At 41.0% G+C, this 23,137-nt stretch overlaps 1 protein-coding gene and 1 pseudogene across 4 annotated transcripts in view; both read right to left on the reverse strand.

The window, feature by feature from the left end:
* N4BP2L2 (NEDD4 binding protein 2 like 2) overlaps positions 1-23,137 on the reverse strand; it is a 96,490-nt gene that overhangs the window by 42,166 nt on the left and 31,187 nt on the right. The gene's annotated exons all lie outside the window — the stretch shown is intronic.
* Positions 10,683-12,437, reverse strand: LOC101022426 (annotated as a pseudogene).

The following is a 23,137-nucleotide window of genomic DNA, read 5'->3' on the forward strand; positions in this document are numbered from 1 at the left end:
GGTGACAGACTGACACTCCATCTCAAAAAAAAAAAAAAAAAAGTAGTACAAGAATTATAGTCTGGGCTGGGCACAGTGGCTCATGCCTGTAATGCTGACATTCTGGGAGGCCGGGGTGGGTGGATCGATTTGAGTACAGGAGTTGGAGACCAGCCTGGGCAACATGGCAAAACCCTGTCTCTACAAAAAACCACCCAGGCATCATGATGCACACCTATAGTCCCAGCTACTCAGGAGGCTGAAGCGGGAGGATCACTTGAGCCTGGAAGGCAGTGGTTGCAGTGAACGAAGATTGCACCACTGCACTCCAGCCTGGATGACAGAGCAAGACCATCTCAAAAAAAAGACTCTACTCTGAAGACTACAAACTATGTTGAAAAGGCCATGTGTGGTGGCTCACACCTGTTATCCCCGCACTCTGGGAGGCCAAGGTGGACAGATTATTTGAGGTCAGGAGTTTGAGACCAGTGTGGCCAACATAGTGAAACCCCACCTCTACTAAATATTAGCCAGGCATGGTGGCACACCCCTGTACTCCCAGCTACTCAAGAAGCTGAGGCGGGAGAATCACTTGAATCCAGGAGGTGGAGGTTGCAGTGAGTCTAGATTGCACCACGACACTCCAGCATGGGCAACATAGTGATACTCTGTCTAAAAAAATAAATAAATAAATAAAGCAAGAAATTAAAGAAGCCAGGCACAGAGGCCCACACTCATAATCCCAGCTACTCAGTAGGCTGAGGAAGAAGGATCACACGAGGCCAGGATTTCTAGACCAGCCTAGGTAACATGGTGAGATCCCATTACTAAAACAATTTTAAAAATCAGCCAGAGACTACAGCCAGTGTGGTGATACATGCCTGTTGTCCCAGTTACTCAGGATGCTGAGGCAAGAGGATTGCTTGAGCCCAGAAGTTTGAGACCAGCCTGGGCAACATAGTGAAATCCCATCTCTACCAAAAAAATATAAAAATTATCTGGGCACGGTGGCATGTGCCTGTGGTCTCAGCTATTCGGGAGGCAGAGGTAGAAGGATCACCTGAGCCCGGGGAGGTTGAGGCTGCAATGAGCCGTGATCACACCACTGCACTCCAGCCAGAGTGAGACCCTGTCTTTTTTTTTTTTTTTTTTTTAAAGGAAAAATAAAATTAAAAAAAAGTAAAAGATAAAATATTCAGGCCAGGTGTGGTGGCATGCACCTGTAATCCCAGCTACTTGGGAGGCTGAGACAGGAGAATCACCTGAACCCGGGAGGCAAAGGTTGCAGTGAGCCAAGATCACGCCACTGCACTCCAGCCTGGGCAACAGAGTGAGACTCTGTCTCAAAAATAAAAAAAAAAGAAAAAGAAAGAAAAAAAGAAAGAGGTTATCATAGGATTAGGTGAGATTTTATATATAACAAATATCTTTCCCATCACAGGCATACAGGAAATATGAATCATTTGTTATTTTTATTTCACTATGTTGTGAACATTTTTACAAGCTCTTTATTTTTCTGAATAATTATGCTTACTATATTAACTAAAAAAAATTTTTTTTTTTGACAGAGTTTCGCTCCTGTTGCCCAGGCTGGAGTACAATAGTGCAATCTTGGCTCATTGAAACCTCCGCCTACCAGGTTCAAGTGGTTCTCCTGCCTCAGCCTCCCAAGTAGCTAGGATTACAGGTGTGTGCCACCAAGCCCGACTAATAAGAGGTGTACTATCATCATCCCCATTTAATAAAGAAATAAAGGCTGACAAACTTGCCTAGCTTGCATAATTAATAAATATATAGAACCAAAGGCTTAAACCCAAATTTCTCTGATTGCAAATGTTATGTTCTGTACCATTATACTATACAGCTACGTTAGGTTGGATTCAGAAAATGTGGTATATATAGAACATGGAATACTAGGCAGCCATAAAAAGAATGAGATTATGTCCTTTGCAGCAACATGGATGGAGCTGGAGGCCATAATCCTAAACAAATTAGTGCAGGAAGAGAAAACCAAATACTGCATGTTCTCACTTATAAATGGGAGCTAAACATTGGGCACACATAGATATAAATATGGAAACAACAGATACTGTGGACTACTAGAGAGTGGAGGGATGAGGATGGGTAGTGAGTACAATGCTCACTACCTGGGTGATGGAATCCATACTCCTAACTTCAGCATCACACAATATTCCCATGTACTCAATCTGCACGTGTACTCCCTGTAACTAAACTATAAGTTGAAATAAAAATAAAATAAAATTATACATTTAAATTGTAAATTATCATCCCACAATTTTAATAAAGGTGTGTATATGTGTTTGTTCATATATTTAAACATATATGCATATACATGTTTTAGAAAGACAGGAATATGCAAAATGTTAATAGTGGTAAATTTTAGGGGTTGGTTTCTTTGTGATTATGTGTGGTAAATAAGCTACTTTTGTAATAGAAAAAATAAATAAATGCACTCCAAATATTTTCTTCAATAATCAGGCAAAAAAAGAAAATATACAAATCAATGTGTTTAAAGTTTTCTCAATATTTAAGTTCCACTTTAGAATAATAAATCCACTTATATATTGAGTATAAACTTTGATTAACAAACATAAACTCGTGGTGGTGCACACCTACAATCTCAGCTACTCAGGAGGCTGAGGCAGGAGAATCTCTTGAACCTGGGAGGTTGCAGTGAGCTGAGATTGTGCCACTGCACTCCAGCCTGGGTGACAGAGCAAGACTCTGTCTCAAAACAAACAAACAAACAAACAAACAAAAAAAACTTACTCTGTAACAGAAACACCCTGTGTGCAAATTCAGTCTTAGCTAATAAGGCTTAACAGTAATTGTTAACTCTCAGATTCTAAAAAAGTTTATTTGGTGAGTTTTTTATTTGATGACTTCATTACATTCTCATCAGCTACGAATTGGAATAATTCCAATTTGAACTATAGTGTGATGTGTTGAATTTTTCTGTTTCTGTCACGTACGCTGTTTTTACTTTAAGATAATAGTGCTTTAAAGTTTATTATTGCCAGTAATAACAATAGCAACTGCTAAGTCCTCCAAGTTAACATCTACCTTAACCTTAAATAAACTGACCTCATTATATTTATCCTTAGCCAAATTAAAAAAAAAAAAATGTATGGAGATCGAGCGGCATATATTTTAAGAATATAGATTATAAAAATATAATTTCCCTAAAAGTTAAATTCCTCAAAGGAACTAGTTAATTTCCAAATCTTCTAACACCTTCTCATTACTTCAATGTGAGTGCTTCAAATATAGAAAAAAACTTTTTATTTCCCCTTGACAAGATCACTGCTGTGTGCAAATAAACTACGATTAACAAGGTAAATTGGTTCAATATTCTAACATTAACTCCAATTCTATCAAAATGTTCATCCTCTAATACTACAAATCTAGTTTAATCACCAAGATTTGGTCAATTCCCCTCCTGATTAAAAAAAAAAAAAATACTTGCAGTTCATTTCCAATGCTAAGAAATAACACAATACATTGACAACATTGCTTCACAAATACCTACTGCTAAGAAAAATGTACAGCTAAATATAATTTTATGTTATCATATAATAAACACTAAAAAAATCAGGCTTACATTTTATGCTGTGCAATAATTCTCTTAATAATTGTTTAAACCAAAATTAGGACAACTAAGGTGCTCAAATGTCACCTTCCCAGGTAAAGCCCATATTGACCCCTACCTTGTTTAACACTGCAACCAGTTCCCCTCCATCCCCCTCCCCTACACACATAATCTTACCCTGGGCAAAACACTCTTTTCTCCTCCTCCTCCTGCTTTTTCTCCTTATCACCTTCTAACATCCATATGATTTACTTTTCTTCTTCCACTTGTGAAGTTGTCTGCCTACTAGTACATAGGACAGCGCCTGTGACATAGCAGGTGCTGTTGAATGAATAATTTTACCCACTAGGTGGGCAGGGGAAGCTATTGTTTTTTATGTATTTATTTATTTACTTTTTGAGATGGAGTTTCACTCTCATCACCCAGGCTGGAGTACAGTGGTGCAATCTTGGCTCACTGCAACCTCCATCTCCCGGGTTCAAGCGATTCTTCTGCCTCAGCCTCCCAAGTATCTGGGATTACAGGTACCTGTCACCATGCCCGGCTAATTTTTGTACATTTAGTAGAGATGGGGTTTCACCATGTTGACCAGGCTCGTCTTGAACTCCTGACCTTAGGTGATCCACCCGCCCCAGCCTCCCAAAGCACTAGGATTACAGGCATGAGCCACTGCGCCTGGCCAAAGCTATTGTTTTTATCTGAGTATTTGGTGACTTACACAAGCAGTCCCCAACATTTTTGGGGGTGGTTTCGGGGATGAAACTGTTCCACCTCAGATTATCAGGCATTAGTTAGATTCTCATAAGGAGTGCAGCAACCTAGATCCCTCACATCCACAGTTCACAATAGAGTTCGTGCTCCTATAAGAATCTAACGCCACTGCTGATCTGAGAGGAGGCAGAGCTCAGGCAGTAATGCTCACTTGCCCACCGCTCACCTCCTGCTGTGCAGCCCAGTTCCTAACAGGTCAGGTCGAAGTTCCAGGGGTTAGGGATCCCTGACTTATACAAATGGGTGGAAATGTAATGGTTAGTTTTGTAATTAGAGTAAATCCTCATTTTTCACCCAGATTAAAGCAAAAAAACCCTTTTTTCAGGAGCCTTGAGACCTACTAATGCCTCCAAGGTTTAAGACAGACTTATACAGTGGCTCTGAACCTGAAAAGAAAAAAACAAAACAGAACCCAAAGAAAATTCATAGTTCTGAGATTCTGAAGAGAAAAGGGGCAGGGTGGTAATTTTTTGCTATCTGGGAGGAGGTCTCAAAAGACTCTTCTTGCATGGTTATTGCAATGTTTTTCATCACACTTACCATACATATTTGACATACATTATAAAACTATATTACATGCTCATGATAAATTACAAAGGTTCACAGATTCCAGCATTACCATTATTACTTTGAATCATCATGCTCCTGTTATACTAAGTAAATGAAACACAAAAAGGGAAAATAATTTCTGTGGATGTAGAATAAATTCTAGTAATTTTAAATTACAAATAATGCCTTTTGATGGGCTGGTCACACCAAAAGAACTCTAGGCTACAAAATAGTTATGCCAATAACCAACAGTTTTTATAATAAGAAAAACTGAAAAACTATATATATATGTATGTTTTGTTTTGTTTTGTTTGAGACAGAGTCTTTCTCTGTCACCAAGCTGGAGTGCAGTGGGGCGATCTCAGCACACTACAACCTCCGCCTCCCAGGTTCAAGCAATTCCCCTGCCTCAGCCTCCCAAGTAGCTGGGACTACAGGCACATGCCACCACGCCTGGGTAATTTTTTGTATTTTAGTAGGGACAGGATTTCACCATGTTGGCCAGGATGGTCTCAATCTCCTAACTTCGTGGTCCACCCGCCTCGGTGTCCCAAAGTGCTGGATTACAGGCGTGAGCCACCGCACCTGGCCGAAAAAAGTATATTTATTCACCAGAAGCTCTTCCTAATTGCACTGGCGAGTTCTTATGGAATCTGCATACATAGAAAAAAGATTTACTTTGTAAGAAAAGTCTTTTCATATACTCCCCACAAAGGTCTAACTCTGACAACTTGAGAAGCAACAAATGACTTTCTGAAAACTATCGGAAAAGAAAAATGTTGTATTACGTTAACTTGTTTAATTTTGCTTCTTGTCCTAAGCCTGAAATGAGATAGATGACATCTGTGCATAATTTCACATGTGCATCACTCTTACAAACTTAGGATTTAGGACTTTTAAAATACATTATTTTTTACACATCTCAAAACACCAAGTTTTTCTGTTTTTTTGTTTTTTTGAGACAGAGTCTCGCTTTGTCGCCCAGGCTGGAGTGCAGTGGCGCGATCTCGGCTCACTGCAAGCTCCGCCTCCCGAGTTCACGCCATTCCGCTGCCTCAGCCTCCCGAGCAGCTGGGACTACAGGCGCCCAAGACAAATTTTTAAAAAATCATTTTTCCTATGTAGCAAATATCTTTAGGCCTAGCATCTGTTTTATCAGAAGTTAATATATTTAAGATGAAAATTCATTTGTATGTTATGCTTGAAAAGGATATTAATACCCTTTCATATGGCAAACTTACTTTTTAGTAAATTCCATTAGTAACAGGCGCACTATTAAGATAGCCCGATTTACTACTTTTTGAGTTCTCAACATGCTGGACACATGTAAAACAGTCACAGTTGTTGTTTTAAAACAAATTTTGCAACCACATTTCTAAACCTTTTCAAACATGAGAGTAAGAAATAAGTATCATGCTCTCAAAAAGTTTCCAAAACTACATGGTCTCAAAAGTACACATTAAGAATTTTGTATATTTAAAATGGCAGATTAACTTTTGAGCTAATCATTTATACAGGGACATAGAAAACAACAAAATGTGTGAACGTTTTGTAGCTTTTTTTTTTGAGACAGAGTCTTGCTCTGTCACCCAGGCTGGAGTGCAGTGGCGCTGATCTGTCCTGCAAGCTCAGCCTCCTGGGTTCCCGCCATTCTCCTGCCTCAGCCTCCCGGTAGCTGGGACTACAGAGCCCGCCACCTCGCCCGGCTAGTTTTGTATTTTTTTAGTGAAATGAGGGGTTTCACCGTGTTGGTCAGGATGGTCTCGATCTCCCTGACCTGCGTGATCCGCCGTCTCGGCCTCTCCCAAGATGCTGGGATTACAGGCGAGAACCACCGGCGGCCCGGCATTTTTTTAAAGACAGAGTCTCACTCACTCTGTCGCCCAGGCTGGAGTGCTGTGGTACGATCTCAGCTCACCGTAGCCTCCGCCTCCCAGGTTCAACCAATTATCCTCCTCACCCACCTGAGTAGCTGGGATTACAGGTGACCGCCACCACGCCCGGCTAATTTTTGTATTTTAGTAGTAGAGATGGGGTTTCCACCATGTTGCCCAGGCTGCTCTGAACTCCTGACCTCAGGTGATCCACCCGCCTCAGCCTCCCAAGTGCTGGGATTACAGGTTTAAGCCACCGCCACCTGGCCTGTTTCTTTTTTCTTTCTTTCTTTCTTTTTTTAAGAGATAGCTCCCACACCCATTTTCTGGCTGTCCTTCAGGCTTGAGTTCTTTGATTCAGTTCTCATGCCTTTATCTATTTGTGCATCATTATGTTGCACATGTCCAAGAATTAAGTGTTGACTTTCAGTGGTGTAAAAGCAAAAACAACAACAACAACAACAAAAATTCCTATTTATAGTACATTCATGGTTTAAATTGGTACACAAACAGTTTTTCTTAGGCTTTTATCATTAGCCAACATCACCATACTCATTCAACAAAAATTATATAACTTATTTCTTTATGCCTATCTGAAGAACTCAGACTGCTGGGTACTGTGAGTTGGATGAGTCCCCCTGCCCCTCAAGACCAAAATTACAGCAAAGTCTCTGTCAAGGTTTCATATTAAAATGTTGAAAGTGGATACAAAATCAAGAGACTAAAACAGTGTATTTTCAATCATGTTTCACATTATTTTTAGTGTATAAGAAGGAAATCAACCTTCATGTAACTGCCTTAGGCATATAACTGCCTGAAATTTTCTGGGTAGCCAGAGTGGCAACTGACAAGGATTCAGACTTATTGATGAACTATTAAATACTGCAAGCGAATGTTACTCACTATACTACTTAGATTTCTGGTAGAGCAAAGAAATGACTAAAAGGCAGGTGTCCTGGATGCTAGTCCTTCTACTGACTGTAAGTTATTTTATCTCTTTGGATTTTGCTTTCCTCATCCATAAAATACGAGATTTGGCCAGGAGTGGTGGCTCACACCTTTAATCCCAGCACTTTGGAAGGCTGAGGTTGGCGGATCACTTGAGGCCAGGAGTTTTGAGAACAGCCTGCTAACATGGTGAAACACCCTGTCTACTAAAAATACCAAAAAAAAAAAAATTTATCTGGGTGGTGTATACCTGTAATCCCAGCTACTCAGGTAGATGAGGCATGAGAATCTCTTGAACCTGGGAGGCGGAGGTTGCAGTGAGCCGAGATCGTGTCACTCCACTCCAACCTGGGCAACAGAGCGAGACTCAGTCTCGAAAAATAAAAAATAAAAAATAAAATGTGAGATTTGAAGGAGATATCCTGTAAATCCCTTTTAGCCCCAACACTCATTTTTTTTTAGCATGTTAAATACCATCAAATAGAAACCAATCAGATGTTTACTATTTTTGACAGAATCTAGAATATCCATAAATAGCAACTCATTCACAGTATTCACAGGAGAAAGCAAAAAAAGTACTATCTTTATATGCAGTATGAGTCATGGACTGGGACAGCAACTTGTAAAAGGTCACAAAACTGTAGCATCCCGAGAACAGTTACACTAATTTTCTACTTTTTTTTCCTTTTTTAGAGGCAGGGTCTTGCTCTGTCGCCCAGGCATGATCACAGCTCAATGCAGCCTCGACCTACAAGGCTCAAGGGATCCTCCCTCCTCAGCCTCCCAAGTAGCTGGCACTAAAGGCATGTGCTACCATGCCCAGCTAATTTTTTAGTAGAGATGAGGTCTCACTATGTTGCTCAGGCTGGTCTTAAACTCCTGGGCTCAAGTGATCTTTATGCCTCAGCCTCCCAAAGTACTGGGATTGTAGGTGTGAGCCACGGCACCAGGCTGATCCTAGTATCTTGGTTGTGATTGCAGTTTTCTATTCACTATACTATCTTTGTTGCTGTTTGGCAATACTTAGCAATGTGTGTAACTTCTCCCACTCCCAATTAGCCGATTTGCTCTCTAATGGACTCAAACTTACCCTGCTCAATTTTTTACTGCTTGGTATCCAAAACATTCTCCTTCCCCTTCAGTTCTAGCATTAGAATAATTACCGATGATACCTTCTCGTTTCCTAAGGATACAAATTAGAGTTCCAGGTACAGTATTTGTCTCATTTTCTATATAATTAACTTTCTACATAAATTTTAACCACATAAAGACTCTGTCACTACTATCTCTATATTAATCAGTATTTGCTCGAGGCCGGTACCTTTAAACAGATCCAATACACCTAAGCATCAAGTGGCTGAAAAAGACACCAGAGGTTCTTTGTACTATTTGCTACAATGGTTTTGGACCTTCCTTCCTCTGTGATTGTTCTCTTATGCTCTTTCAGGACTCCCAGGCTCCTAGTCCTTGATATCAACGAATGAAATTGGTTTCCCAGGTTCTCTAAAGACATTGGCTTGAACATTTCTTCTGCATTTTTCCATAACTTTCCCAAGCAGAATATCCTGCCCTAGCTGTATTCTCCAAGACGTATGTTCTATCAATAATCTGGCTGGCCAAAACCTCAACAAAGTCCCTTTGCTCCCACCTCCCCCGCACAAGTTTGTAGACTTCTCCCTAAAACTGGCAGACATGTACAAGTGAGAGGTCACACTCTATTCCCTGTATCCAGGAAAGGTGGAGGGTGTAAATTCTAGCTTCCAACTAGTTCCAGCGAATTGCACCTCACATTAGGCATTCTTGTCTCATAGTCTCTCTGGGACTCTACCTATCCCAGAAAAAAACTGAATAAACTGCATAGCTTTCTTATGCACAAGCTGCCATGGATACTCAAGAATCCATGAGTCTCAGACTTCAAAGGGCTAACATTCAGCCAGTATACTCTTACGGCCTCAAAGTTTGTTAAAATACTGAAATTCTTACCATTTGGCAAATAGTGTCCTGAGCCACTGCCTAATCCTGTAGCCCAGCATATTCTCTAGGATCCTTACTAACCCATCAACAGGCTAAGGACGGGAACCCTAAAGGGCCCATAGGTCCCTTCTCTAGCATAGTAACCAGCCTCTATTTTGACTGGTTAGTAGCCATGCAGTCAATCCCTACTCCCAGCCCCCAAAGTTGTACCTTCTGGACAATGCCTTTGGATTCTTCTAGATACTCCCAAGGACTAGGCTGTGCATTTCCTACCTTTCCCACCCAGACGCGGGGCAACTCAAATGGGTCTGGAAAGTAACAGATATAGCACTAGCCAGTCCAGATTACTGAATCCAGTTCTTTCATGTCTCCTCTGCCAGAGCTGGCCTGGTACCTGGCAGGAGATATGATACCAGTGGCAGTGGCACTGGCACCTCATCAGGCAAATGCCCGGTGCCTTGTTTTTTTTTTTAGATGGAGTCTCGCTCTGTTGCCTAGGCTGGAGTGCAGTGGCATGATCCCAGCTCATTGCAACCTCCACCTCCTGGGTTCAAGCGATTCTCCTGCCTCAGTCTCCTGAGTAGCTGGGATTACTGCTACTGGGTGTCTGCTACCATGCCCGGGTAATTTTTGTATTTTCAGTAGAGATGGGGTTTCTTCATGTTGCTCAGGCTGGTCTTAACTCCTGACTTCAAATGATCCGCCTGCCTCAGCCTCCCAAAATGCTGGGATTACAGGCATGAGCCACCCTGCCCTGCCGGTGCCTTTTGATTCCGAGGCTGTGACTACTCACCACTGATTCCCCACAGTTGCCTTCATGTGGCTGGTTACCTGTGGGAACTGCAGCCTGCCCAAAATTTTGAATGAGGCAGCCAGGAAGGGCAATGTGCTAGCTGGTGGACTGGGCCACCACACCAACTATTACATAATTTAAATATTACTTCTAAAAAAAGGCATATGCAACCAAGCTACCTATGTTTTTTTACCCCTTCTGACATATCTGATGACTTAGCCCTGGTGAAAAAACAATCAAAGACACTTGTTGATTGTGCCAAGAATTGGGTCAGCTAGCTGATAGGCCATCAAATTTTAACTGCATTTTTTTCCCTATTTTTGCTTAATGTATTTAAGACCACCTCCTTACAATTTCCAGAGAGAAAATACGAAACAAGAAACAGACTTGGTTTCAAACACATAAAGAGTGTGCTGGAGTTTAAAGCATTACTAATAACATTGTTACAGAAGAATGACAGCTTACTCCAGGGTACTTCAGTATTCCTGAGGAATAAACATGATTTCTCTTTTCCTCCCACTGGGATGTTGTCAGGTGGTCACTGCTCCTGTCCTTTGACATGTTTTCCATGCAGAATATATGGAACCTGGAAATCACGCTGACAGCTGGAATAAACCATTCCTAATTCCATGCCAGAACCAAAGGCCACATTCTTCTTTTAAAGAAGGTGAGAAAACAATCCCTAATCCAAAACCAGTACCTATCTACCACATCCAGCAGGCACTGGTCCCACTTCCTGCTCAGCTCCACCTCTGACATGTTCCCCACCCACAGCTCCAGCTTTCCTCTCACTCTAGACATCTTGTAATGATTCTACATGCAAAAGTTCAAAGTAAGAACTCCTGAATCTTTCAGCTACTCTAATATGGGTTCTGACCTGATAGCACCTTGTCACCATTCTTGCCCAAGACTTGACAGTCCAGCTTATATTAGGGTAGGTAGGCTTATATGGGAGTGATGTGAGGTGTTCATACAAATTAAAGTGAACTCCTGCTTCTCAAAGAAAACAAGTCTCTTTTGGTCAAGAAAAAGAGGGGTTTCACTAAATGACACTCTTGGTAACCTGCCATCCCTCTCAAATGGATGTATTCACTTTCAGAGTGAGATTCAGTTTCCACAATAGAGAGAGGGAAAACACGAGCTGAGGAGAACCCCATCTTTCCCTAATAAATGCTAGTGCTTTTTAATGGGGGAAAACAAACAAAAACCCCAAAGAACTCTGGCTCTAAAAGGACCAGGGTAGTCTCATGTACTAACTGCACAGAAGGGATAAACCAGTCTACTCGTCTTTCTTTACATCAGAGAGGTCTCCTTGCTCCCAAGTTTTCAGTTTCTTCTAACCGATAACCTGGACAGCTGAAATGATCCAGCTGATTCTCTGTCACATGATCTGGAAATCCAGGCAACAACAGAGGTCACATCACCCTGAGAGATGCTCCACTCCAAACCCTCTGGCCATCACTGAAACTAAGACAAATAAACTGGATCAACCAAGAGATGGCCAAACATAAGCTACACCTGACCAAAGTCACGGCCACCCTGCAGTGCCTTCCAAAGAGCAGAGTGCTGGAGGAGAAATGGAGGAGACTACACTATCAGATGGGCAGATGTGCCTCAGTAGAATGAGCCCCACACAAATATTATGGCTTTGCCACACCACTGCCCTGACAGGCTGCCTCAGGCTGCACAAGTTATTCAACAAACATGACAAAATGTTCCATGGCCTCCCAACTGATACAATGTTCACAGATGTTTCCTCTCACTACTATAGTATGCTCCACACCAAACAGTGCTATTCAAGTGTCATCTATACTGATGCCAGTCCATGAAGTTTGCTACTGATCCACAAGTACAGAAATTGAGAATAACAAAACAAACAAAAAAAAAGGGTATAGAAATTTGACGCAGTAATTTTTTTTTTCTTTGAGAGAGTCTCTCTCTGTCACCCAGGCTGCAGAGCAGTGGCGTGATCTCAGCTCATTTTAACCTCCACCTCCTGGGTTTAAGCGACTCTCCCATCTCAGCCTCCTGAGTAGCTAGGATATAGGCATGAGCCACCATACTTAGCTAATTTTTATATTTTTTGGTAGAGATGCGGTTTCATTATGTTGGCCAAGCTGGTCTCAAACTCCCGGTCCCTGTAATTCCTACCAAAGTGTTGGGATTACAGGCGTGAGCGACTGTATGTAGCTGACACAGTAATTATGGTCTGTTGAATTTAACAAAATATTTGGTTTGTATTTTAAAATTTTTTGTAATTCACTTCATTCATTCATTCATTCAAGACAGAATCTCATTCTATTGCCTAGGCTGGAGTGCAGTGGTGCGATCTTGGCTCACTGCAATCTCTGCCTCCTGGGTTCAAGCGATTCTCATGCCTCAGCTGAGTAGGGGGGATTACAGGTGTGAACCACCATGCCCAGCTAATTTTTGCATTTTTAGTAGAGATGGCATTTTGCCATATGGGCCAGACTGGTCTTAAACTCCTAACCTCAAGTGATCCACCCACCTCGGCCTCCCAAAGTGCTGGGATTACAGGTGTGAGCCACCACACCCGGACATAGTAATCATTTCTTTATTACACATTACCAAAGTATCAGACTGTGATGGACTGGAATTTTTTAAAAATTTATCTTTTGGCTGGGCATGGTGGCTCACCCCTGTAATCTCAGCACTTTTGGAGGCTGAGGCAGGTGGATCGCTTGAGCCCAGGAGTTCGAGGCAGCCTGGGCAACATGGTGAAACCCCAACTCTACAAAAAAATTAGCTGAGCGGGGGGGCGCACACCTATAGTCCCAGCTACTCAGGAGGCTGAGGCACAAGAATTGTTTGAACCCAGGAGGTGGAGGTTGCACTGAGCAGAGATTGTGCCATTGCGCTCCAGACTGGGTGACAGAGTGAGACTCTGCCTCAAAAAAAAAAAAAAAAAAATTAAAATTAAAATTAAAAAAGAAATATTGTTGTATGAATAAATACATTACTGTTTCTTGCTTCTAAACCTTTGATTATTTAGCTGCCACTGCCTACAGGCCCTTTTCTCATATTCTCTCCTTCTTGCTAAGTCTGATTTAAACTAGGCTTAGGCACCAACTCCTATAGGAAGCCTTCCTTGAAACTGGCCCTCTACTTTTCACTCACTGACTACCAATCCATAAACTGAACAGTGAAAAGTAACTACACAGCTACACATTCACGCAGACAACAGAATTTTACTACTTCTTCTCCTCACTACTGGTTCATATTTCTGAAACCAGAAAACACCATTCCATCCCTGGTAACTACGGATTCCACTTGTTACTTCCCTACTACACTAAGTACTTCTTTACATTAACTGCATATGTTGTCCCAAGGCTCAAGATACACCTTAAAAACTTAAGGGGAAAAAAAAAAGCATTCCTATATACACCGGGAAAGTCAGTGCAGCGAGGAAGCCTCATTTTTTTTCTATACAATGTTCTCATGACTGCCAAATGCTGGAAGTCGTCTTCTGGGTCTATTCAAAGTCAATCTCATGAACTCTCATTTCCAACTTACATCTATCATGTTCTTCACACTGTTCTTGACCTGCATGGACTCCAATCTCTGCTCTGTACCTTGGCTAAGCACAGACAACCTGGGCATAAAGAGTCAGAGTAAACTATAGAAATTTACCCAAGCTTACTTCTTCCTGTCCCACTCCCTATCATGACCAAGGACAATCCAGATAAAGCCCTTGTTCAGGGCTGGGAAGGCAGGCAGGAAGCTTATAGTCCAATTCTGTACCTTTAAATCAGTCCATCTCTCACCAAGAAACCATACAGCTAACAGCCACTAAACAAGCCTCAAACATCCCAACACCATTCATGGCAATGCTCTAGAATCATTCTTCTACACTTAACCTTACTCAGTTCCATTTTAGTTCTTGGCTCCTGACTCTGTCTACCAGTTTACCATGCCCTTGTCTAGTATTTGCTGACTGAACTTTTTTCCCAAGCATAACCTTTAGTGTTTTCTGAGACTTTTAGTCAGGTTCTACTGTGGCTCTTTTCACTGCTTGCTGCCTTGGGTATGATGCCCACCTGAGCTTCAGCCCTGGAGATCTACTATGCGCTCTGTGCCTTTAGCAGGTCTACCTAGGTCCCAAAACAATTCACATGACCAAACACATTTCTTAGAAATTCCACATCAATGTCATACCATAGCAATTTATCCACATCTTGCTTGAACAATTATTTAACTACTGATGGGCTGCTTCTCATTTCCTTTCTCTACTGAATGCTATCTATCCTGTCTACAAATAAAATTCTTTCTCTATAAGTGAATTGTTTCTAAATAACTTCTACTTCAGTTTAAAAGTAGAAAATAAAAAGTCAGGAAGAACAACACAATTAAACATTCAGAATACGTCACCAGGTGCAGTGGCTCACGCCCATAATCCCAGCACTTAGGGAGGATCACTTGAGGGCAGGAGTTCAAGACTAGCCTGTAGAGATCCTGTCTCTACAAAAAATTAAAAAACAACAACAAAAAAAAAACCAGGCAGGGTGGCACGTGCCTGTAGTCCTAGCCACTCAAAAGGTTGTAATAGGAGGATTGCTTGAACCCAGGAGTTCAAGGCTGCAGTGAGCTGTGATCACACCACTGAACTCTAGCCTGGGTGACAGTGACTGTGTATCACAACAACAACAACAACAAAAAAAAAAGGCCGGGCGCAGTGGCTCATGCCTGTAATCCCAGCACTTTGGGAGGCCGAGGCGGGTGGATCACCTGAGGTCAGAAGTTCGAGACCAGCCTGACCAACATGGTGAAACCCTGTCTCTACTAAAAATACACAAAATTAGCTGGGTGTGGTCGTAGGCACCTGTAATCCCAGCTACTTGGGAGGCTGAGGCAGGAGAATTGCTTGGACCTTGGAGGTGGAGGTTGCCGTGAGCCGAGATCATGCCACTGCACTCCAGCCTGGGTGACAGAGCGAGACTCCATCTCAAAAAAAAAAAAAAAAACCTATTATTCTTAAAAATAAAAAATGTGGTAACAGTATCTTAAAAATATTATAAACTGCCTCTTGTGCCTTCCAAACTGTGCCCTCTTCCTCTCTGTCTACTGAGTCTTAGGACAACTCTATCACTTTTTTTTTTCTTTTTTTTTTGAGATGGAGTCTCACTCTGTTGCCCAGGCTAGAGTTAAGCAGCATGATCTCGGCTCACTGCAACCTCCAACTCCTGGGTTCTAGCAGTTCTTCTGCCTCAGCCTCCCAGTAGCTGGGATTACAGGCATGCATCACCATACCCAGCTAATTTTCTATTTTTAATAGAGATGAGGTTTCAGCATTTTGCCCAGGCTGGTCTTGAACTCCTGACCTCAAGTGATCTGCTGACCTCAGTCTCCTAAAGTGCTGCACCTGGCCCACTTTTCTAACTACTGTAAAAATAGAAAACTGATATCCTCTCAAAATGATGCTCCCATTCTGAATGAGTCATTTCACAGGAGCCCAGGATGCAATTAAGTAACGGTTTCACGTAACTACAGGTAGGCTGATATCACACCGTCACATGAACATTACACATAATGTTACTTATGAGAAACAAGGGGGAAAATGTCTCCATGAAAACAAAGAGATAGGAGAAAAAGACTTGCCACATTAACTTGACATTAAAACAAAATGAAAACCTTTTTTTTTCTTTTAAAGAAATGGGTTTGTGTGGGCTGCCCAATACACTGCTGTGTGAAATTAATCATACCAAATTTGCCAGTAAAAAAATGAAAACATCGGCTGGGCGTGGTGGCTCATGCCTCTAATCCCAGTACTTTGGAAGGCCAAGGCGGGTGGATCACAATGTCAGGAGCTCGAGACCATCCAGGTTAACACAGTGAAACCCCGTCTCTACTAAAAATGCAAAAAATTAGCCGGACTACTCGGGAGGCTGAGGCAGGAGAATGGCATGAACCCGGGAGGCGGAGCTTGCAGTGAGTCAAGATCGCTCTACTGCACTCCAGCCTGGGTGACAGAGTGACACTCCATCTCAAAAACAAAAGGAAATATCAATGTAATTAGATCATACCAACAGACTATGCAATATAGGTGAGAAAACTTTGCCATTACTCACGATAAAAAGGCATTTGCATCATCATAAATTGTTTTGAGCAATTCCAGACTAATCCATCAATGTTAATAAGGAATATATCTTTGATAAATTAGATAATGAAAAAAATCAAACTCTATCCTTCTAGACCTACTACAGCATTTTTGTTTGTTTGTTTTTTGAAACAGAGTCTTGCCCTGTCTCCCAGGCTGGAGTACAGTGGCTCGACCTCAGCTCACTGCAACTTCTGCCCTCCTGGATCAAGGAATTCTCCTACCTCAGCCTTCCAAGTAGCTGGGATTACAGGCATGCACCACCACAGCAGGGTAATTTTTTATTTTTTATTTGCATTTTTGGTAGAGACGGGGTTTCATCATGTTGGCCAGGCTGGTCTCGAACACCAGGCCTCAAGTGATCCGCCCTCCTCAACCTCCCAAAGTGCTGGGATTACAGGCTGAGTCCAGCCTATTACAGCATTTCTAACTACTATAAAAATGGGTTGTTTCCTTCTCTGCTCATCTTCAGTGTATTATCAAAAGAGGTAAAATCATCAAAAGGCAAACAAAAATCACAGAATTCCAAGACTAAAATAAGAACTATTTCAGCAGAAACTCTAAAATATTCATGTTGCTTAATCCATCCAATAACCCAACATTGTAGATTAAAAAGACTTAATCATTTAATTATGAGGAAAAGTTTCAGAAAATTACATGAGTTGATCAAGCTGCAGTCAAAACTGCAACTTTGAATTCTGCAATTTCAAACTCTGTGTTGTACTAAATTAGTGGTTTCTGTCTCCCTCTGCCCTTTACAACAATCCCTGAGATACTTCTAAGGAGCAGTCTGAAACTACAGCACTCCATTGCTCCGTGAACACCACTGTCAAGCAACTTACTATATACTTCTTGATGAAACACATTCCATTTTCAGAAAGCTTTGAATACTGGAAGTCATTAAAAGCATTTATATCTGGACGGGCATGGTCTCTCACACCTGTAACCCAAGCACTTTGGGAGGCTGAGGTAGGCAGATCACCTGAGGTCGTAAGTTCAATACCAGCCTGGCTCTACTAAACCCCGTCTCTACTAAAAATACAAATATTAGCCGGGTATGGTGGCACGCGCCTGTAATCCCAGCTACTTCGGAGGCTGAGGCAGGAGAATCGCTTGAACCCAGGAGGTGGAGGTTGCAGTGAGCTGAGATCGTGCCATTGCAGTCTAGCCTAGGTGACAGAGAGAGACTCTGTCTAAAAAAAAAAAAAAAAAAAGGCATTTATATTGCACTAATTAGTGCCTCAAAACAGCTATGGAACACAGTACGATTTAATTAAAGTATAATACTATAACATCTCAGTGTTGCTTCTTAAAGTTGCCAGCAGAAATAATTTCTGGGAGTATTCAAACACAAATCAAGCTTTTTTTTAGGTGCTTAATACTGAGCCAGACCCTAAGGACATAAAAACACAGTCCCTGCATTCAAAATTGTTAATCCCACAAAGCAAGACTAGTACTAATCCATATTCTATGTAAGAGCCATCGGGTTCCCACCATCTTCATCAAGCTATCTATTCGCTTCATCAAGCTATATATTCAAGAGTAGAAGGCTTACCTTATTTACTTTTATATTTCCATCACTAGCACGTAAAAGCGGTGCAATAAATGTTCAATGCAAGTCTAGATAACAATTCCTTAAAATTTAAAAAGCTAAATTTTTAAGCAGTATAAACGACAAACAAGTTATTTCCATCATTAATTCACACAATCAACTTTTTCACTTCAAATAGTCAAATTATATTAATAGATCATAAGCTACAAAACCAAGGTAAAACTTCCTTAGAACGCAATCATGGCCACCTACAGTGGTTCATACCTGTAATCCCAGCACTTTGGGAGACCAAGGCAGGAGGATCACCTGAGCCCAGGAGTTTGAGACCAGCCTGGGAAACACAGTGAGATCCTATCTCTAAAAAAATTTAAAAATTAGCTGGGAGGACTGCTTGAGCCCAGGAGCTCAAGGTTACAGTGTACTATGATTGCACCACTGCACTCTAGCCTGGCAGCCTGGTTGAAAGAAAGACTCTCTTAAAAAATATGTAAGAAAGAGTCTTGTCTAAGAATTCTGAACCTGGGGTCCTCTGATGGACTTCCAGGGATATGTAAAACTCCAAAAATTTTTGGAAAGAACATACAGCAGATGAATTAGGACCTGAAATTTAAAAGAACCACTGATTAAGGCAAATGCCCTAACTTTACACACAAAGGAACTGCAGAAAAGAAGGAAATGTCTCCTAAGTGCCTCTCCACTAACCAGTGTTAAGAGCTACATATTTATTTGCTAGGATTCCCATGACAAAGTACCAAAGACTAAATGGCTTAAACAATAGAAATTTATTTTCCCACACTTCTGAAGGCTAGATGTCCAAGATTAAGATGTCCACAGGGTTTGTCTCTTCTCAGACCTCCCTCCTCAGTTTGTAGATGGCCTTCTCCAGTGTCTTCACATGATCTTCCCTTTGTGTTTGTGTCCTAACCTCTTCTTATAGAGAGACTATGCATATTGGATTAGGGCCCATATGTATAATGTCATTTTATCTTAATTACCTTTTTAAAGGCTCCATCTCCAAATATGCTCGCATTCTAGGTACTAGGAGTTATGACTTTAACTTATAAATTTGGAGAGCATACAATTCAACCCCTAACATTCTGCCATCTGGCCCTTCAAAATTCATGTCCTTCTCATCAGTCCCATCAGTCCCAAAAGTCTTGACTTTTTGGGTACATTTCAGTATCAACTCTAAGCCCAAATCTCATCTAAATCTCATTTAGATCAGGTACAGGCGTACTCAAGGTTTCATCCTGAGGCAAAATTCTTCTCCAGCATGAACCTGTGAAACTAGACAAGTTATTTGCTTCCAAAATACACCACTGGTGGGATAGGCATACAATAAACATTCCTATTCCAAATAAATCAGAAAGAAGGGGTGATGGGTCCCAAGCAGGTCTGAAACGTATCAAGACAAATCCCATTAGATTTTAAGGGTCAAGAATAATCTTCTTCAGCTTCATTCTCCATCTTCCCAGCTGACAGGGGTGGCAGCCCTGTTTTCTGAGCCCACCAGTGTGGTAGCCCACCTCCCTCAGCCCTAAGTAGCCCACCTTGACTCCTCAGGCCTGAGCCCTCTGGTCTTGTGATAGCAACAGTAGCCTCTTTGACTTCTCAATCATCTTCAGGGTCATTCTTCCCTTTTCTTGAAGGAGAACACATGTTCACAGCTAGATAGCTCTACTGACCCATTTTATAGAATCCCAGAAATCCAACAGACTTCCTTCATTTTTATCCCTCTGTTCCCTTCACTACCAGTCAGCAGCATTTCCAATGGTATAACCCATCTCTATCCTGGTTTCTGCTAGTTAGTTGCTGCCAAGATGGCTGATTGGATCCACAAGTCACACACCCCTAACTGCTTTAGGAAATGGTTGTCTTGCAACAACTTTGATGTTATCTCCAGAACATGCTAAATTTTTTAATATGGATAGACTGAGAATTTTCCAAATCTTCAGGTTGTGGTTCATTTTGGCTTAATAATTCCTTCTTAAATTTCTCTCTCTCCTCCTGCATTTTACTTTAAGCAGCAAGGAGAAACCACGCCACATCTTTAATGCATTGCTTAGAAATCTCAGCTAAACATTCAAGTCATCACTTACGAGTTCATCCACTTTCCACAAAACACAATTTGGCTAGGTTATTTGCCACATTATAATAAGCATTGTCCTTCCCTCAGTTTCCAACAATATATTCCTCATTTGAGATCCTACCAGAAACACCTTTAACATTCATATTTCTACTAATATTTATTCAAGGTGACATATGTGTACCTCTAAGATGACAGAAGCTTTCTCTACAGCTCTCTTTTCTAAGCTTCACTAGAATCACCTTCAACATCCATATTTCTACCAACAATCTCCTCAAGGCAGTCTATGCTTTTTCTAACAAATACTTCTGGCCTCTACCCATTATCTAGTTCTAAAGCCTCTTCCACATTTTTAGGTATTAATTACACCAGCACCCCACTTTCCAATACCAAAATCCATATTAGTTACTAGGGCTTCCATAGCAAAGTATCACAGATTGGGCAGTTTAAAGAACAGAAATTTATTTTCTCACACTTCTAGAAGTCCAAGATCAAGGTGTCAGCAGTGTTGGTTTCTTCTAAAGCCTGTAGATCTCTTTGGCTTGTAGATGGCCATCTTCCTCCAGTGTCTTCACATGGTCTTACCTTACTGTGTGTCTGCTTCCTAATCACCTCTTCTTAATGGAAGCCACTCATATGGGATTGAAGTCCACTCATATGACTTCATTTTATCTTCATTACCTTTTTAAAGGCCCTATCTCCAAATATAGTTACATTCTAGGTTCTACAGTTAGAATTTTAATCTTCAATATATGAGCTGGGTGTCTGTGTGTGGTAGTGGGGGGTGGGGGTGGATAATTCATCCCATAACAAACCCAAACTACTCATATTCACTTATTGTATGAATACTGAATACCAATCTTTTCCAGCCACCATGCTAACTGATGACCATGCAATAGTGAGCAAAACAGGTATAATACCTGACTCATGTAGCTTAAAAATAATGAAGGGAAATAATCATATACAAATGAATAAAGTACCTGAGAACATTTGAGACCTCATCAAGCTTGCTATGTCCAAGAAAACTCAAATCTGAAGGACAAGAATGGGAGGGGTATGTGCACATACTTTTTAGCAAGAGGGAACAGCATAGCACATTCAAGGAATTGAGAGGTGGCCATCAGGGCTGGAATACAGAAAGTGAGAAGAGTAGCTAAAAAAACATGAAGTTGGATAGGAAAAACAGTCACATAATCCAGGATCTTAAACATCACATTATGATTTCTGGTCTTTATTCTAAGAGCAATGGGAAGCAACTGAAAGGCGTTAAACATGATCACATTTTCCCTTGAAAAGATCACTCTGACAGAGAGAGGCGACAAGGAGCTTCTAAGGTGCTAGTAATATTTCCTGACCTGGGTATTAATTATATAGATACACTCAGTGTGTGAAAATCCATCAAATGATGGTAGTTAAAAATGTAGGAAGAGATCCAAGAGATATTCAGGTGGCAAAGTCCATAGAATCTATTTGATGGATTGAATATGAGGGGGAAAGAAGGCATTGAAGAAGACTCTCAACTGTCTAGCTTACAGAAATAGATGAACGTAAATCCATTCCAGGAAATCCTGGAGTCCCAGATTTAGAGATAACAGGTTCAACTGAAGCAGCCTTTTAAGCTTAAAAGTGGAAATGTCAGATAGACAGTTAAATATACAGACTGGAGTTCAGAGGAGAAGGTTAAGAAGAAAATACATTTGGGGGTTAAGATTGTTAACAGAACCAGTAGGTACAAAAATCAATCAGCCAACTATTTAATGAACTCCTACAGTACTATAGGCACTGGTTTAGATTTTGTGGACACAGCTGTGAACAAAATAAACATGTCCACATTGATCCTATATTCTATTTCAGGAATACTGTCAACAAATCAGTAGCAACGTCAACTACAAGTACTACGGTGAAAGTGACATCTCAGGTGAGACCTGAACATTAAGAAAATGCTAGGCATAGGAAGAGTAGACAAGAATAGCATTCTAAGGAGAAATAACAGCTAGAGCTTTTAGCAAGGACAAGCTTATCATGTCTGAAGAACAGTTCAAAGAGGCCGATATAGATGGACTGTAGTAAATGAAGACTGGTATAAGAGGGTCAGAGAAGCCGCCAAGGACTAGATTATGTTGCGTTTAAGCAGTGAATGATATTATTTATGTATTTTAAAAAGAACTTATAGACTAGCTGCTCTGTGGATAAAATTGTAGGGTGGCAAAAATAAAGTGGGGAGACTACTATGTCCACATGAGAAACGATGAGACCACACAGGGAAAGCTATGAGTAAGAATAGAAGATTGTCTAGAACTGAAATTTGAAGAATTCTAAAATTCAAGAACCAAGAGGAGAAGAAGGCAGCAAAGGAGACAGAAATAGCCACAGAGATCTGAACAAAAATCTTATGTCAAGGAAGTCAAGTAAAGTATTTTAAGGAAAAACTGATCAAAAATTACATGTTTGCTGAGTAGTCAAATAAGATGAGTAGTGAATAATGCCCATGAATACAGAGGAATATTCTAGAGACCTTAAAAATCAATTTAGAGGAATGATAGGGACAGAACCTAAAATAGAGTGGGTTCAATATTATCAGAGGTGAGGGAGAAAAAGACAATGAATGTAGACTGCTCTTTAGAAAGAAGTTTGGCTATAAATGAGCTCTGTCAGATTGGAAGACTTGATCATGTTTAACTGTTGATGGGTCAGACTCAGGAAAGAAGGCGAGGTTGAAGTTACAGAGAGAAGGAATAACTGACAATGCATAAAATTTCCTGAGAAGGAAAGAGATGCAATTCAGAGTACAGGTGAAGGCATTCAATAAACAAACGGAAGAGAGGATGGACACAAATGGAGGTGGAACTCAGACTGCCTAACTCTCATAATAATGTGTTCTTCCCA

Source organism: Papio anubis, chromosome 15 (genome assembly GCF_008728515.1).
Source record: "Papio anubis isolate 15944 chromosome 15, Panubis1.0, whole genome shotgun sequence".
Taxonomy (NCBI): Eukaryota; Metazoa; Chordata; class Mammalia; order Primates; family Cercopithecidae; genus Papio; species Papio anubis.